This window comes from Myotis nattereri, assembly GCF_964212035.1.
Source record: "Myotis nattereri genome assembly, chromosome: 2".
NCBI lineage: Eukaryota > Metazoa > Chordata > Mammalia > Chiroptera > Vespertilionidae > Myotis > Myotis nattereri.
The window spans coordinates 26,358,546-26,375,799 of NC_138076.1; the positions used below are offsets into that span (position 1 = coordinate 26,358,546).

Sequence of the window (17,254 nt, forward strand, 5' to 3'; positions counted from 1 at the left end):
TACAAAAATCAAGTGTAAAATAATCTGATTTTTTAAAATAAGCTTTAAAAGTGATGGTTTCTATGTGAAAGACAAAGAACATCCAGGTCAACCTAAAAAGTTTGAAGACCAACAATTATAAGTATTGTTGGATGAAGATGCAGGTCAAAATCAAAAACAACTTGCAGAGAGATTAAACATTGCTCAGCAAACAATTTCCGATTGTTTACAAGCAATGGGAAAGATTTTAAAGGAAGGAAAATGGGTGCCACATCAACTGAACAAAAGACAAATGGAAAAACGAAAAGTCATCAGTAAAATGTTGCTTCAACGGCATGAAAGAATGACTTTTTTGCATCGAATTGTGACTGGCGATGAAAAGTGGATTTATATTGAGAATCCCAAATGCACAAAATCATGGGTTGATCCAGGTCAACCATCAACATTGACTGCAAGGCCAAATTGCTTTGGAAAGAAGACAATACTCTGCATTTGGTAGGATCAGGAAGGTGTGGTGTATTATGAGCTTCTAAAACCAGGTAAAACAATTAATACTGATCGCTACTGACAACAAATAATCAATTTGAACCACGCTTTGATCGTAAAATGACCAGAATGTGCCAGAAGACATGGCAAAGTAATTTTGCTTCATGATGACACACCATCACACACTTCAAAACCAATTAAAGACACATTAAAAGATCTTGCCTGGGAAGCATTAACCCACCCACCATATTCACCAGACCTTGCTTCTTCAGATTACCACTTGTTCCGATGGCACATGCATTTTCTGAGCAGCACTTCAAAACGTACAAAGAAGTGGAAAATTGGGTCTCTAAATGGTTTACCTCAAAACAAGAAAAGTTCTATTGGGATGGTATCCACAAATTACCTGAAAGATGAGGGAAATGTGTAGCTAGCGATGGACATTACTTTGAATAAAGCACTTTTGATGTTTCTCTTGAAATTACCGTGTTTTCTTTGATTACAAAATCCGCATTATTAACCGGTACACCTAGTATTTATTTTCTCCACTTTTAACTATAATTTCTTAAACATCAATTCTAGCTATATTAAATCTCTTTCTGATTATTACAATAGCTACATCTTCTGTGGGTCTATTTCTATGTTTATTCTTTCCGTTGGTTTTTGGTCAATTTAAGCAAATTGAATATGTGATTATAAATAATGGGTAATATATTATAATCAACTGGATTTATCCCAAAAATGCAAGACTGGTTTCAGAAAATCAACTGATGTAATTAACCACACTAGCAAACTAAAAAAGAAAAAAATTATATGATCAGGTCAGTAGATACAGAATAAACATTTGAAAAATCCAAAATCTATTCCTAATTAAAATCTCTCAGCAAATTCGGAATATAAGAGAACCTTCCTACACTGGTAAAGGGCATTTATGAAAAATCTACAAGATACTTAATGGTAAAAGACCAATACTTTCCCTCTGAGACATGATCAAGACAACTATGTCTGCTTTGTCACCACATCTATTCAACATTGTGCTCTAGATTCCAGCCAGATCAATAAGTAAAGAAAATAAAAGTCATTTAAATTGGAAAGAAAGAAATGAAACACTTTACTCATAGATGACATGATTTTCTATCTAGGAAATTCTACAGAATCTACAAACAACTAGAATTAATATTAATCAAGGTTGCAGGATATAAGATCATACATATACAAAAAGCAAGTGTAAAATAATCTGATTTTTTAAAATAAACGAAAGACTTGAATTGACATTTTGCCAGAAAAGATATGCAAATGGCCAATAAACCCATGAAAAAATCCTCAACATCAGTAATCATTAGGGAAATGCAAAGTCAAAGTCACTATGAAATACCACCCATTAGGATGTATACTATAAAAAAAACAACAACAACCAGCATTGCCCTGCTGGTGTGGCTCAATTGCTTGGGCGTTGGCCCTGTGCACCAATGGGCAGGCTTGATCCCCAGTAGCGGGTATGCAGGAGGTAGCTGATAGATGTTTCACTCTCATATTGATGTTTCTCTCCCTCTCCGTGCCTCTCTCTCTCTAAAAAGTAATATAAAAAAAACAAAAAAAAAAACAAAAAACAACCACAGTGTTAATGAGGTTTGAAGAAATTTGAATTCTTGTGTATTGTGCATTAATTAGTATGATGGTGTCTCAAAAGAAAAATTAGAAATACCATAGGATCCAGCAATCCGACTTCTGGGAACATATCCAAAAGAATTGAAAGCAGAGTCTTGAAAAGATGGTTGCACATCCTTATTCATAGCAGCAATTCACAAGAGCCAAGAGGTGGCAACAACCCAAATGTCCATTGATGGATGAGTGGATAAACAAAATGTGGTATGTACACACAATGAAATATTATTCAACCTTAAAAAGGAAGGAAATTCTGACACATGCTACAGTATGGATGAACCTTGAGAACATTATGTGAACTAAGTGAATAATAAGCCAGTCACAAAAGTACGAAAACTGTATGAGACCACTGTATGACTAGGGTAGTAAATTCACAAGGACAGAAAGTAGAATGGTGGTTGTGGGGGGTGGGGTGGGTGGGGAGGAGGTATTGGGGAGTTACTGTTTAATTGCAGAGTTTTAGTCCTGCAAGATAAAAGGAATCTGGAAGTGGGTGGTGATGATGGTTTCGCAGCAGTGGGAATGTACTTGACACCACTGACCTATACATTTAAAAATGGCCCAGTTGGAAATTCTGGTGTCATATTTGTAACTCTACGTTTAAATTTTTGAGGAAATGCCAAATTGTTTTCAAAGTATCCACCATTTTATGTTTCCACCAGCAACCTGAGACTGCAGTTTACTCTCCATGTCCTGACCAGAACTTGCTATTGTTCATCTTTTTTATTTATAGCTATCCTAGTGGGTGTAAAGCAGAACAGTATTGTGGATTTGATTTCCCCTAATGAGTAATGATGTTGAGTATTTTCCATATGCTTAAGAACTATTCACATATCTTTTTTGGAGAAATGTCTGTTCAAATCAATTGTGTATTTTTAAATTGGGTTGCTTTTTCATTGTCAAGTTTTGATGGTGGGGAAGAAATGCTATTTTTTTCCTTCTGTTTGATGGTTTTTTATTGATTTTTAGAAAGAGACAGATATCGATTTGTTTCACTTATGCACTCATTGGTTGATTCTTTTTTAAAAAATTTTTTTATTGATTTCAGAGAGGAAGGGACAGGGAGAGAGAGATAGAAACATCAATGATGAGAGAGAATCATCAGCTATCTTCTGCATGACCCCTACTAGGCATGGAGCCCGCAACCCAGACATGTGCCCTTGACCAGAATCGAACCCAGGACTCTTCAGTCCACAGGCCAATGCTCTATCCACTGAGCCAAACCAGCTAGTGTTCATTAGTTGACTCTTCATGTGCCCTGACTAGGGATTGAACCCTCAACCTTGCCTTATTGGGAGGATGCTCCAACCAACTGAACTGAGCCAGGATGTGTTATAAGAGTTTTTTGTGTTGGGATACAAGTCCATTATCAGGTAAATGATTTGCAAATGTTTTCTCCCATTTTGTGGGTTGTCTTTTCATTTCTTTTCCTCCCATTTTATTAAGATACTAGAGGCCCAATGCATGAAATTTGTGCAAGTGTAGGCCTTTGCAGCCACAGGAGCTGCCTCGATCCTGAGGCTGCAGCCCCAGCTTCATCCAGAAGGATGTCCGGTCTAATTAGCATATTATACTTTTATTATTATAGATAAGTGCCCTGTCCAGGTAGCTCAGGAGCATTGTCTGGATACCCCAAGGTTGCGGGTTTAAGCCCTGGTCAAGGCACATGCGAGAATCAGCCAATGAATAAGTGAAACAAATCAATCTCTCTCTCTCTCTCTCTCTCTCTCTCTCTCTCTCTCTCCTCCTCCTCCCTCTCTCTTCCTCTCTCTCTCAAGTCAATAAGGAAAAAATAAATAAAAAGAAAAGATATGTGACATATAACAATGTATGAGTTTAAGGTGTACATGTGATGATTTGATATATGTATATATTGTGAAATGATTGCCACAATCAAGTTAGTTAACACATTCATCACCTCACATAGTTATCTTTTTTTGGTGTGTAGTAAGAATATTTAAGATCGTCTTTACCAGATTTCAAATAGTCTTTTCACTTTCTTGATAGTATCATTTGCAGCACAAAAGTTTTAAATTTTCATATAGTCCAAATTATCAATTTTTGTTCCTTTATTGCTTGTGTCTTTGATGTTGTATCTAAGAAACCATTGCTGAACCCAAGGTCATGAAGATTTACTCCTATCTTTCATTCTAAGAATTTTGTAATATTAGCTATTACATGTAGGTCTTTTATTCATTTTGAGTAATTTTTAAAATTGATTTTAGAGAGAGAGAGAGAGCAAGAGAAAGAAATTGATTTGTTGTTCCACTTATTTATGCATTCATTGGTTGATTCTTGTATTTGCCCTAATGGGGGTTTGAACTACATCCTTGGCTTGTTGGGATGACGCTCTAACCAACTGAGCTACCTGGCCAGAGTCTTCATTTTGAGTTATTTTTTGTGTGTGTACAGTATAAAATAGGGATCCAGCTTTATTCCTTTGCATATGAATATGCAGTTTTCCCAGCACCATTTTTTTGAAAAGGCTGCTATTCTTTTTCCATTAAATTGTTTTGGCACCCCATCCAAATTCAATTGATCATAAAAATAAGGGTTTCTCAATTCTATTCAATGGATCTATTTGTATACCTGTATACCAGTACCATACCATCTTGATTACTGAAACTTTGTAATAAGTTTTGAAGTTGAAAAGTATGAATCTTCCAACTCTGTCTTTTTGAAGATTATTTTGGCTCCTCTTGATTTCCATGTGTGTTTTAGGATCAGTTTGTCAATTTCTGCAAAGAAACCAGCTGAATTTTTATTAGGATTGAGTTGAATCTGTAGAGCAATATGGTGAGTATTGTCATCTTAATATTAAGTATTTACCATCCATGAACAGGGTAGGTGTTTTCATTTGTTGGAATCTTAGGAAATTTCTTTCAACATTTTGTAGTTTTCAGCATACATCTTATACCTCTTTTATTAAATTTATCCCTGAGTATTTTATTCTTTTTGATGCTATTGTAAATAGAATAGTTTTTCTTAATTTTATTGTTGCAATGTTCATTTCTAAAGTATAAAAATATGAGTGATTTTTGCATATTGAACTTGTGCCCTGCAAACTTACTGAACTCATTTATTTGCTCTAATAGTTTTTAATTTAATTCCTTTGGATTTTTTGATATATGCAAGATCATGTCATCTGTTTTAGTCCTTCTGTTCCAATCTGGGTGACTTATTTTCTTGTGTAATTGCCCTAGCTAGAACCTCCAGTACAATGTTAAAGAGATGTGGTGATAGCAGACATCCTGATCTTTTGTTCCTGATCTTAAACAGGAAGACATGCAGGTTTGTTTGTTTTTCTATAGATGCCACTTATCAAATTAAGTAAGTTCCTTTCTGTTCTTATTTTGTTGATCATTTTTATCACAAAAGGTTGGCAGATTTTGTCAAATGCTTTCTCTGTATGTATCTATTGGAATGATCAAATGATTTTGCCCTAAATTCTCCCAATTTGGTGTATTACATTAATTCATTTTCTTTTTTTCTTTTTTTTTTTTAATATATTTTATTGATTTTCCACAGAGAGGAAGGGAGAGAGACAGAGAGTCAGAAACATCAATGAGAGAGAAACATCGACCAGCTGCCTCCTGCACACCCCCCACTGGGGATGTGCCCGCAACCAAGGCACACGCCCCTGACCAGAATCGAACCTGGGACCCTTCAGTCCGCAGGCCGACGCTCCATCCACTGAGCCAAACCGGTCTGGCTACATTAATTCATTTTCATATCTTAAGCCAACCTGGAGTTTCTAGAATAAATCTCACATGGTCATGGTGTATAATTCTTTTTATATATTGCTGGATTGAGTTTGGTAGTATTTTACTGAGGATATTTGCTCTATATTCCTAAGGGCTATTGATCTATAGTGTTTTTTCCTTGCGATAGCTTTATCTAGTTTTGGAATCAGGGTAGTACTGTCCTTGTTAAATCAAGTGGGAAGTGTTATCTCCTCTTCCACATTTTGGAAGAGTTTGTAAAGGGCTGGTATAATTCTTTAAATGTTTGGTAGAATTCATCAATGCAATCATCTGGGCCTGAGTTTTTCTTTATGGGAAGTTTTAAAACTACTAATTCAATCTCTTCACTTGTTAGAGGTCTATTTGGATTTTCTGTTTTTTCTTGAGTCCGTTTTGGTACTTTTTGTCTATCTAGGAGTTTGTCCATTTCACCTGCTTGCCTAATTTAGGTACATACAGTTTTTCATAGTATTCCCTTTTATTCCCTTTTTTTTTTTCTCCTGTAGGGTTGGAGTGAGTTTCCCTTTTCATTCCTGATTTTAGTAATTTCGTTCATTTTTTATTCTTCATCTTGCTAAAGGTTTATCAATTTTCTTGATATTTTTTTAAGAAGCAAACTTTGCTTTGGTTTATTTCCTCTGTTGTTCTTCTACCCTCTATTTCATTTATTTTCACTCTCATTTTTGTTATTTCCCTCCTGCTTGTTTTGGGTTTAGTTTTCTCTCCTTTTTCCAGTTTCTTTAGTTCGAATGTTAAATTATTGATTTGAAATATTATTTTTTTAATACAGATGTTTAGTTGGTGACATTAATTTTGATCACCTGGTAAAGTTATTGCCTGTTTTCACCAATATAGAATTCATATTTTCCTCTTTGCAACTAATAATCAATCTTTGGGGAAATACTCTTTAAACTTGCTGTACAGGCTTTCTAGTGAGGTAAACATTTGTACATTTTTTTTAGGTACAAACTAGCAACTAAAAGTTTCCATCTGCTTTGATATGTAGTATTATTTGTATGAGCTGTCTAATATAGCTCATAAGGCAGCTCATCTTGGAGTTAATCTTTTTCCCCCTGGAACAATTTATTTATTTATTTATTTATTTATTTATTTATTTATTTATTTAAATCCTCACCCGAGGATATTTTTCCATTGATTTTTAGAGAGAGAGGAGAGAGAAGGAAAGGCAGAAATTCGATTGGTTGCATCCTGCATGCACCCTGACCACAGCCCCGGGTCGGAGAGGAGCCTGCAACTGAGGTACGTTCCCTTGACCAGAATCAAACCCAGGACCCTTTGGTCTGCAGGCAGATGCTCTATCCACTGAACCAAACCAGCTAAGGCTGGAACAAATCATTTAAGTAGACCTTCTTAATTAGGCACCTAATTGTCCTAAAATAAGGATGTAGCATGGCCGTTTGTTAATGACTTGACAAAGGCTACGTCTCCCAGTACTCCTTGCTCAGATGCCAAGGGGGAAGGAAATTTTGTATAGAGATCCTGATTTCTCTAGGACAGCGGTTCTCAACCTGTAGGTCGCGACCCCTTTGGCGGTCGAACGACCCTTTCACAGGGGTTGCCTAAGACCATCCTGTATATCAGATATTTACATTACAATTCATAACAATAGCAACATTACAGTTATGAAGTAGCAATGAAAATAATTTTATGGTTGGGGGTCACCACATGAGGAACTGTATTTAAAGGGCTAGAAGGTTGAGAACCACTGTTCTAGGATATTGACACCCTTGTGCACACATTCCTCCCATCTTGAGGTACAATCCATATATATATATATATATATATATATATATATATATATATATATATCCATATATATATATATATAAAAGCCTAATATGCAAAGTGTCCCCTCAGGAATTTGGGTGTTCGATCGCTTGCTATGACATGCGCTGACCACTGGGCGGGGCATGGAACAAAGGAAGGCCCCAGCCAGCGGTTGGCAGCTGGAGAAGGGAGGCCCTGGCCGGTAGCCTGTAGCCGCTAGGGACCCTACCTGTGCATGAATTTTGTGCACTGGGCCTCTAGTGTTAGAATAGTTCAGCTGTTCTGAGTCAGGCCTGTCTGAAATCCTTCATCAGAAAAAGTTTTTAAGTGTCCCCAGGCAGTTGCTTCTTATGAGGAACAGGGGAATCAGAACCCAAACCCAGGCTAGATTATCCAGATGGCAGTGCAACCAGGACCATTGTCCTGGGAGAGGCTGAACACTCCTCCTGACTCAGCCATTCAGGCCTTGTGGGTGAATTTGAGGAACTAAGCCAGAGTGTAGGAATATGAAATAAAAGCCGTACCTGGAGAACCCCAGGCAGGGCACGGGGATCACTAATGGCCCCATCAGAGCCTCTAGTTCTCTCCAATAAGGTGGATTACTATTAATATTAAAGGGACATGGTGAATGTGTGCACTGAACTGGTGCAACTGGTCATTCCAGTTGCACTTTTTTTTTTAATGTGGCTATTTAAATTATTTATTTTTATACCTAGAAGATTATCTTCTTAAGATAGAATCCTGAAAGGAATTCTGCTTTTTAAAAACATTTTTATATATTTTTTAAATGTATCTTTATTGTTGAAAGTATTATAGATGTCCCCCTTTTTTTCCCATTGACCCCTTCTAGCCCCCCATCCCCAGGCCTTCAATTTTGCGTCTTTTGTTTTACACACATTTATAATCAAATAGGGTCTGCCTGGTTTGGGTCTCCATATTTAACAACACCTGAAGCAACTCTTTAACTTTATAAAATCAAAAGATTGCTTGATGAATAAAGACCACAGGTTTCCAGCAATAAGTCTAACCGGAGGGTCTACAAAACATCTAAAAAGCCAACCAAGCCCTGGCAAGTGTGGCTCAGTTGGTTGGGCTTCATCCTATGCACTGAAAGGTTGCTGATTCAATTCCTGGTCAGGACACATACCCCGGTAGCAGGCTCCATTCCCAGGAGGGGCATGCAGAAGGCAGCCCATCAATGTTTCCCTCTCTGGTTCTCTCTCTCTCTCTCTCTCTCTCTCTCTCTCTCTCTCTCTCAAAATCTTTAAAATAAAAGTAAAAAAGAAAAAGAAAGAAAGAAAAATCCAACCAAAATATTAAACTTAGTCATTTAAATAAATGGGCAGGTGCATTTGAAGAATTCAGGTGGAATTCTTTTGATGCCAGGAATGACCTAGCACAAAAGTCCATCTGAAGCTGATGCATAATGATCCAGAGCCTCTTCCTTGGGGCACCTGGTAATAGAATTGTGTCTGTGCAGGGTGGGGAGTTCCCCAAACCCCAGTACTCAGCAATGATAAGCCTTTGCTCTAGGAAAATATACCCCTAGATGAGGCAGACCGCAAAAATAATAATTTGCACGATATCTTTGTGCAGAACTTTTTTTTTTAAGAAATAAAATGCCTCTGTTGACATTTTGTGGCTATTAGCTTTTTTTGAGGGTTCCTGGACGAATTTTCACTCTTTGCATGGTGCAGAAAACAATCAGTGTGGATTTTAGTTTAAAGCAGATCGGATCTATAGTGCCCCAGACATCTGGCAGAAGTGAATGCAACATTCCCTGAAGGAATATACCCTCAGCCTAGGCCTGGGAGAAATCTGACAGAGAAATTTAAACAAAGATGAGCCAACAACCCCAATCACATAATACACAAGGAATTACACAAGCCATCATGAGGAAGATTCAGCAAAATAAATGAACCAGTCCTAGAAAGACTTTAGTATGGGAATCTATATATATAAAAGGCTAATATGCTAAGTGTCCCTCCAAACGTCCGACCAGTGGCTATGATGTGCACTGACCACCAGGGGGCAGATGCTCAACGCAGGAGCTGCCATGGCACACACTGGCCATTTACAAAGAAATGGCGCCATGGACCTGGCACCGACAAAGCAACACCCAGCTTCCCACAGGTGGGACACAGGCCCCGCCACCACCCCGGAGTGACAGCCCACCAAAATGTAGCCAGCACTGCCGAGACCCCATGGCGCAAAATGAGGCCCACAGCCCAGCCCAGAAACAGTGGCTATGGGTGCTGGGTAATGATGTCACATAGCAACACCTGGTTTCCTCTCCCTGGCGACTAGCCTCCTTGGAGTTTCTTCAGCCCAGGAACACGACTTGCTTTATAGCCAGGTGCAAACATTTTACACTTTAACCAAATGTCTGTGAAGCATTTTCATGTGCCTCATCTCATTTGATCTTCACAGAAGTCCTGGAGTAGGTAGATAAGAGACTTGGTGGAATCCTATTTTCTTTTCCTTAGCCAGAAAATGGAGATTTAGAAAGCTTAGAAACTTGACCCGACTGAAAAGAAGTAAGAAATGGTGGACCTTGAAAATGACTTCAGGTTTTCTCACTGCGCAGAATATAGTCAAACACTGCTGCAGTTAAATATTTCACCCTTTGTTCTCCATGTGTGATTTACAATAATACAGTAAGTCCTAGGGTTATGTTGGAGATCCATCCTACAGTGTCACGTAATGCGATTTTCGCCACAAGTTGGAACCCACCTACATAAGCACCTCTGTCACTCACATGGAGCACATACACAGCAGTAGTGAAGTGAAACAGTAAAATAATTTTTAAAGAGAGATAACAATTCCTGACCTTTACTTGTGGTAAATAAATAATAAAAAAATAAAGCACATATATACATACGTCGAAATGATGGAACTTTTTTAAATAAATAAATGGGAGATGGCGATGTAACCACGAAATGACATACGTCGAGTCCGACGTAACCCAAGGACTGTTTGTAATCTGCTTCATGTTGATATTTACTGCTGTGTTGCTGACAGTTACCTGAAAGAGAAGTTGGGGTGCTTCACTGGGCTGGAAAAAGTTTAGCTAAATCAGAAAGCAGGTCTAATTAAGCAAGTTTATATACAGTGGGGCCTTGACTTACGAGTTTAATTCGTCCCGTGACGGAGCTCGTAACTCAAATTACTCGTATGTCAAATCAAAAGTGAATGAGTGAGACACGTGATGCTGGGCTGATGTTGTGGCGTTCACTGTGACGTTCGCTGCGCCAACTAGCGATGGGGTATCTGAAGCTGGCTCATAACCCGAATTTTAGCTCGCAACTCAAAGCAAAAAATCGGCCGAGAGACGGCTCGTATTTCGAAAAACTCATTAGTCGGGACACTCGTAAGTCAAGGCCCCACTGTACATAAATCTCTCGCTGGCACCAATTGCATGCGTGTGTTTCCATCTATCATTGTCAGTCATGAATTTGGTTGACACTTCTATTATAGAGAAAGGGCAAATAGTGATATTTAAATATTTCTTCTAATTAATTTCCTTTTGATGTGCACAGATCCGTGCACTGGGCCTCTAGTTATTAGATAATGGCCAGATAAAATACAGGGTACTTGGTTAAATTTGAATTTCAGATAATTAATAAATTTAAAGTATAAGTATATCCCATGCAATATCTGGGGTATTCTTATACTAAAATTTTGTTTTTTTACCTGAAATTCAAATTTATCTTGATATTCTGTGTTGTTTTTTAAAATATATTTTTTATTGATTTCAGAGAGAAAGGGGGAGGGAGAGAGAGAAAGAAACATCAATGATGAAAGAAATTTTGATCAGCTGCCTCCTGCACCCCTACATTGGGGATCGAGCCAGCAACCTGGGCATATGCCCTGACCAGGAATCGAACAATGACTTCCTGGTTCATAGGTTGACGCTCAACTACTGAGCCATGCCAGCTGGGTGGTATTCTGTGTTTTTAATTGTTAAATCTGACAACCTTAAATATAGACTATGAAGCAAATAAATATGTAAGAAATAAAAGAAGAAACTGGAAAGATGAATAATGAGCAAGAAAACATCAGAAATGACCAGATAGACTGAAAAAAGGAGCAAATGGACCTTCTAGACATGGAAAATATAAGAATTAAAAAGAAAAACTAAATGGGAGAATTGGGGGTAAGTGTATTGATGTTGCAACTTACTTTGATATGCACAACAAAAGTTGGACTGGCCGAAGCCGGTTTGGCTCAGTGGATAGAGCGTCGGCCTGTGGACTGAAAGGTCCCAGGTTCGATTCCGGTCAAGGGCATGTACCTGGGTTGCGGGCATATCCCCAGTAGGGGATGTGCAGGAGGCGGCTGATCGATGTTTCTCTCTCATCGATGTTTCTAACTCTATCTCTCTCCCTTCCTCTCTGTGAAAAATCAATAAAATATATTAAAAAAAAATACCCTCAGACAAGCTTTGAGATTAAAAAAAAAAAGTTGGACTGATGGATGCATTGAGGCATAGGCAGATGACCAAATATGTGATAAAGCATATATTTGTAGTTGTAGTAAATGCTAATTGTGGAATGTAGGTGGTGGGTAGATGGGATTTTAGTGTGGAATTATTTCAACTTATCTATATTTTGAAAATTATCATAATAAAATATTGAAATAAACATTAAAGTTAAGCAGCATAATGAACAAAGTTTAAATACTGAACTAGGAGATAAATCTGGAGGAATTTCAAAGAATGCAGCCCAGGATAAAAAGACAAATTATGAAAGGCTAGTTAAGATATGTGTTAGCAAATTGCCATCTGTCCTAACAGAGTTTTGGTTTTGTGTGTTTTTTAAATATATATTTATTGATTCCAGAGAGGAAGGAAGAGGGAGAGAGAGATAGAGACAACAACGATGAGAGAGAATAATTGATCGGCTGCCTCCTGCACACACCCCCACTAAGGATCAAGCCTGCAACCCAGGTATGTGCCCCTGACTGGAATCAAACCCAAGACCCTTCAGTCCACAGACTGACACTCTATCCACTGAGCCAAACCAGCTGGGGCCCTAGCAGAGTTTTTAAGAGCTAACAGAAAGAGGAAGAGGTAATATTCAAAGTAAAGTGGTTGAGAATTGTGCACAACTGATGAAAGAATCTGCAGACTCAGGTAAAGCTACAAATTATGAACAACAAATACACATCTATCAACAAGTGAATCTAAAAATCAAGTGAATAAATAATCTGATGAACAGAATAAACTGGTGAATATAATAGAATCAAGGGCATAGAAAGGGAGTGGACTGACTATGGGGGCGGGGGGTTGGGACGTGTGGGAAGAGACTGGACAAAAATTGTACACCTATGGTTGAGTACAGTGGGTGGCAAGAGTAAGGGCAGAGGGTGGGGTGGGAACTGGGTGGAGGGGAGCTATGGGGGGAAAAAAGAGGAACAACTGTAATAATCTAAACAATAAAGATTTAATTAAAAAAATAAAAACATTCTCTTGCAAAAAAAAAGGTAGGTAGTCAAGTTGAAATTCAAATCATAACTACTACAAGAAAAAAATTTAGGGAGTGGGGGGCAGGGGGGATAAGAACACATATGTAATACCTTAATCAATAAAATAAAAAAATAAAAAGATTTAATTCACATCTTTAAAACCTTTAAAGAGCAAAAATGGAAAGACTTTTTTTTAAAAAAAGTCTTTTTCAGATAAAAAAATTCAAATATATCAATAATAATAAATGTAAATAGATTTATTATTTACATAGTACATAGTACAGCTAGTAATTATAGAGCTGCCCAGTTCCTTCTCCCCAACTCACCATTCAGATAAGTCACTCCCATTCCCATAGGAAAGAGTAAGAGAGGGAAATAGAAGGAGGATTGCTAGCCTCTCAGAGGCCTTATACAGTGGAAACTGGAAGCCATAGAAACTCAGTAACTTACTGTTTTTAGATTCTAGATGGGGTTCTGTCTCTCTGTATGTTATCTCATAAAATTCAGTAAGAAGTAAATTTCAAAAATATTTTAAAATATTTTATAAAGGTAAGCACTAACCACATATACAATTCTAGGAAAATGTCAGTATCTCAGTACAGAAGAAAATGAAACTCTTGCCAAATACAGTAGTACAATTTTAAATGTACGTAACTCTGCTCCCTTCTTTTTCTTTTAATTTTCTCATTCTTATTTAATAAATTCAATTTTTACAATTTCCGTGATAGACCCATCTATAAGCAATAAATAATATTTTCAACCATTAGTCAGAAACATTTTAATACACTGTATTTCATGATAACACTGAAATGCAAAAATATCTCCTGATATGTTTTAAAAAACAATAGCAACACTATAGACAACACTATGGTTGATGTTCCGATATCTACTCACTTCACCTCTCCCCAGAAGCAATATGATTGAGGGACTTGAATTCAGACTAAGGAGTGTGGCCCAGTTAGCCAAAAGGTGTTCTTATCCCATTCCATGCTTTGTCCAAGAAAGGGCATTTTACCCCATTTTTGCCAGTGAAACATGGGAAGTTGGACTGAAGGTTTCTGGGAAACTTCTTCCTTGACAACACTGGAAAGCCAGACTCATTCTCTCCCTGCAGATGTGACAAAGAAGTGTTTAGACTCAACAATTACCAGGAACCATTCTGCCCCGAAACATCTCTAAGGCCCATTCTGCCTCTGGCATCACCAGTTAATCTAATCAAGGCCTTTGTTCATTAAGGCAGTTTGTGCCCAGTTTTCTATAGAGCAGCGGTTCTCAACCTGTGGGTTGCGATCCCTTTGGGGATCGAGCGACCCTTTCACAGGGGTCGCCTAAATACATCCTGCATATCAGATATTTACATTATGATTCATAACAGTAGCAAAATTACAGTTATGAAGTAGCAACGAAAATAATTTTATGATTGGGGGTCACCACAACATGAGGAACTGTATTAAAGGGTCGCGGCATTAGGAAGGTTGAGAACCACTGCTATAGATGCTAAAAGGTTCCTAACTTATATAATACTAGAGGGCTGGTGCACGAACTCATTCACGGGTGGGGTCCCTCAGCCTGGCTGATGATTGGGGCCAATCGGGAGGGGAGGGTGGGCAGCCAGCTGGAGGGAGGGACTGCGGGAGGTTGGCTGGCCAGTCCCTCCAATCGGGGCAGATGGGGGCGCTGGCTGGCTCGGGGGAGGGACCACAGGAGGTTGGCCAGCCGGCCGCAGGAGATTGGTTGGCCATGGGATGTTGGCTGTGGGAGTGCACTGACCACCTGGGGGCAGCTCCTGCATTGAGCATCTTGCCCCCTGGTGGCCAGTGCACATCATAGCGACTGGTCGTTCGCTCGTTCAGTCATTTGATCTTTCAGTTGCTTAGGCTTTTATATATATACTAGGGGCCCAGAGCACAGATTCACACGAGACCCAGAAAGAGTCCCGCGGCCACTGCCGCCACCGCAGGAGACAGGACCCAGAAACCCACCCACCATCCTGGTGGGACCCAGAAACCCACCCGCGCCTCCAGTCAAGTCCTCCAATGTCAAGTCCCTGCCCACCTGCGTGCACCTTGCCCCACACGCAGCCCCACCCACCCTACACACGCAGCCTCCTGCTGATCGGTCGTTATGGCGTGATGGCGGGACAACCACAGGCTTTTTATATAATAGGTAGATTTAAGCCTTAACACTGAGACATTATTGAAATACTTTACTATAAAGCCCTTGCTGAAAGAGCATGCCCACTTCTTTCTTTTCTTTTTCTTTTTTTTTTTTTTTGTCAATCCTCACCTGAGGATATTTTTCCATTGATTTTTGTTTGTTTGTTTTTTAGAGAGTGGAAAGGAGGGGAAGAGACAAAGAGAGAAAAACATTGATGTGAGAGAGACACATTGATTGGTTGCCTCCCGCCTGCACCCTGACCAGAGCTCAGGGCCTATGGCCTGGGTGAACCTGCAACCGAGGTACATGCCCTTGACCAGAACTGAACCTAGGATCCTTCAGTCCATGGGTTGAACCAGCTAGGGCAGAGTATGCCCACTTCTTAATGAATTTGCAAAGCTTGGCAAGAACTATCTAGTTTGCATACTAATAAAAAGAGAATGTAACTTTTCTCTTACATGTTTCAAGTATATGACAAACACTGGTAGTTACCTTCTCAATATCTGCTTCTTCCTCAGTAACAATTCAATTATTTCCTGAACAGCAAAATATGCCCTTCAGATGATATATTCCAGTTTTTCTTGACTCTAGGGATACCATTAATGAGATGCAAGAAGTTATTGGGTAAGATTTGCAGGAAAGCTCTTCAAAAAGGGACAGACATTGACATCATCCTTTTACTTCTTGCACCTTCTAGCTTTCTGGAATGCAAATATGAGGGCTGGAACTCCAGGAGACATTTGGGCCATGAAGAAAACTTGAAGATAAAAGCTGCATGTTAAAGATAGTGGATCAAAAAGATTGAAAGAGCTTGGTTATCTGATGATGGCAGAGCTGTCTCACCAGCCCAGGGCTGCCTACCTCTGAGCTTCCTTTACATAGAAAATAAAACTTGTATCTTGTTTGATCTGATTATTTGAATTTTTCATTCTATATGCCACTAGAAAATAATCCTAACTAGTGAATAGTGTGTCACTCTTTAGAAAAGAGGCTCTGGGATTGACAAAACTGAAGTTGAGAACCTACTCTGCAATTAATTAGCTGAGTGACCTTGGGCAGGTTAGTTAGCCTTTCTAGTCTGAGGTCATCATCTGTAAAATGGGAATAATGGGTGGTACCTACGTCATAGGGTTGTTGTGAAGATTAAATGAAATATTACATGCAGAATGCTTAGTGCAATGCCTGGCACAGACTAACAATCAGCAAATGTCAGTAATAAATAATCTAAGGCAAAGAAGAAATCAGTGGTCTCCAACCTAAACTAAGACTGTGGCTCTTCTTGTTAATCTTTCTATGTATCTTTTGTCATCTATCGCTCCCATTCCTCAATTTTCAACATACTCTTTCCAAACCTGTGTGTCTTCTCAAGAACCCTATCCATCTCAGAATATGACATTGCCTCCTATCTCATAGAGAATATTGGGATTAAGAGTGAAACCCCTGAATGTTCCACCACCATACCAATTATCTTCTTTCAAGGGAGTTTCTTCTTCCTTCAGGAGCTAATCCTCCTACCCGCTGTTTGGAAACAATATCTATCATCAACTCAGAGATCTGGGCTCATTATACACCACCTGCCTCTCTTGCCTCTCAATTTATATAGACTCTAGTGGCCCAGTGCACAAATTGATGCACATCAAAAGGAAATTAATTAGAAGAAATATTTTAATATTGCTATTTGCCCTTTATAATAGAAATGTCAGAGAGGAAAGAAAATTAGTAAAATGTACATGAAAATAATATATAAATTGATTAATAAAAAAATAACATAACAACAAATATTTTCTATGAAATTTCCACTGTCAGAATCTTCATTTATCATTAATTAAATATGCTGGGTATTCTGTAAAATTTATATCATTTGGACAAACTTTGTCTTTGCAAAGTAAAGTAAATTTTCCATCAGATGGTTTTTCATTGGAGAAATTTAGGGATAGGCAAAATTGACATGTAACAGTCATTCCACCACA

General features: G+C 38.5%; 1 long non-coding RNA gene across 1 annotated transcript; it reads left to right on the plus strand.

Annotated features, from left to right (window-relative positions):
- Nucleotides 1-4,278: 4,278 nt before the first annotated feature.
- Nucleotides 4,279-16,195, plus strand: LOC308514742. The gene is made up of 3 exons (XR_013995612.1): nt 4,279-5,421; nt 7,037-7,133; nt 15,982-16,195. It is a non-coding gene; the product is annotated as an uncharacterized lncRNA (long non-coding RNA).
- Nucleotides 16,196-17,254: the final 1,059 nt, after the last annotated feature.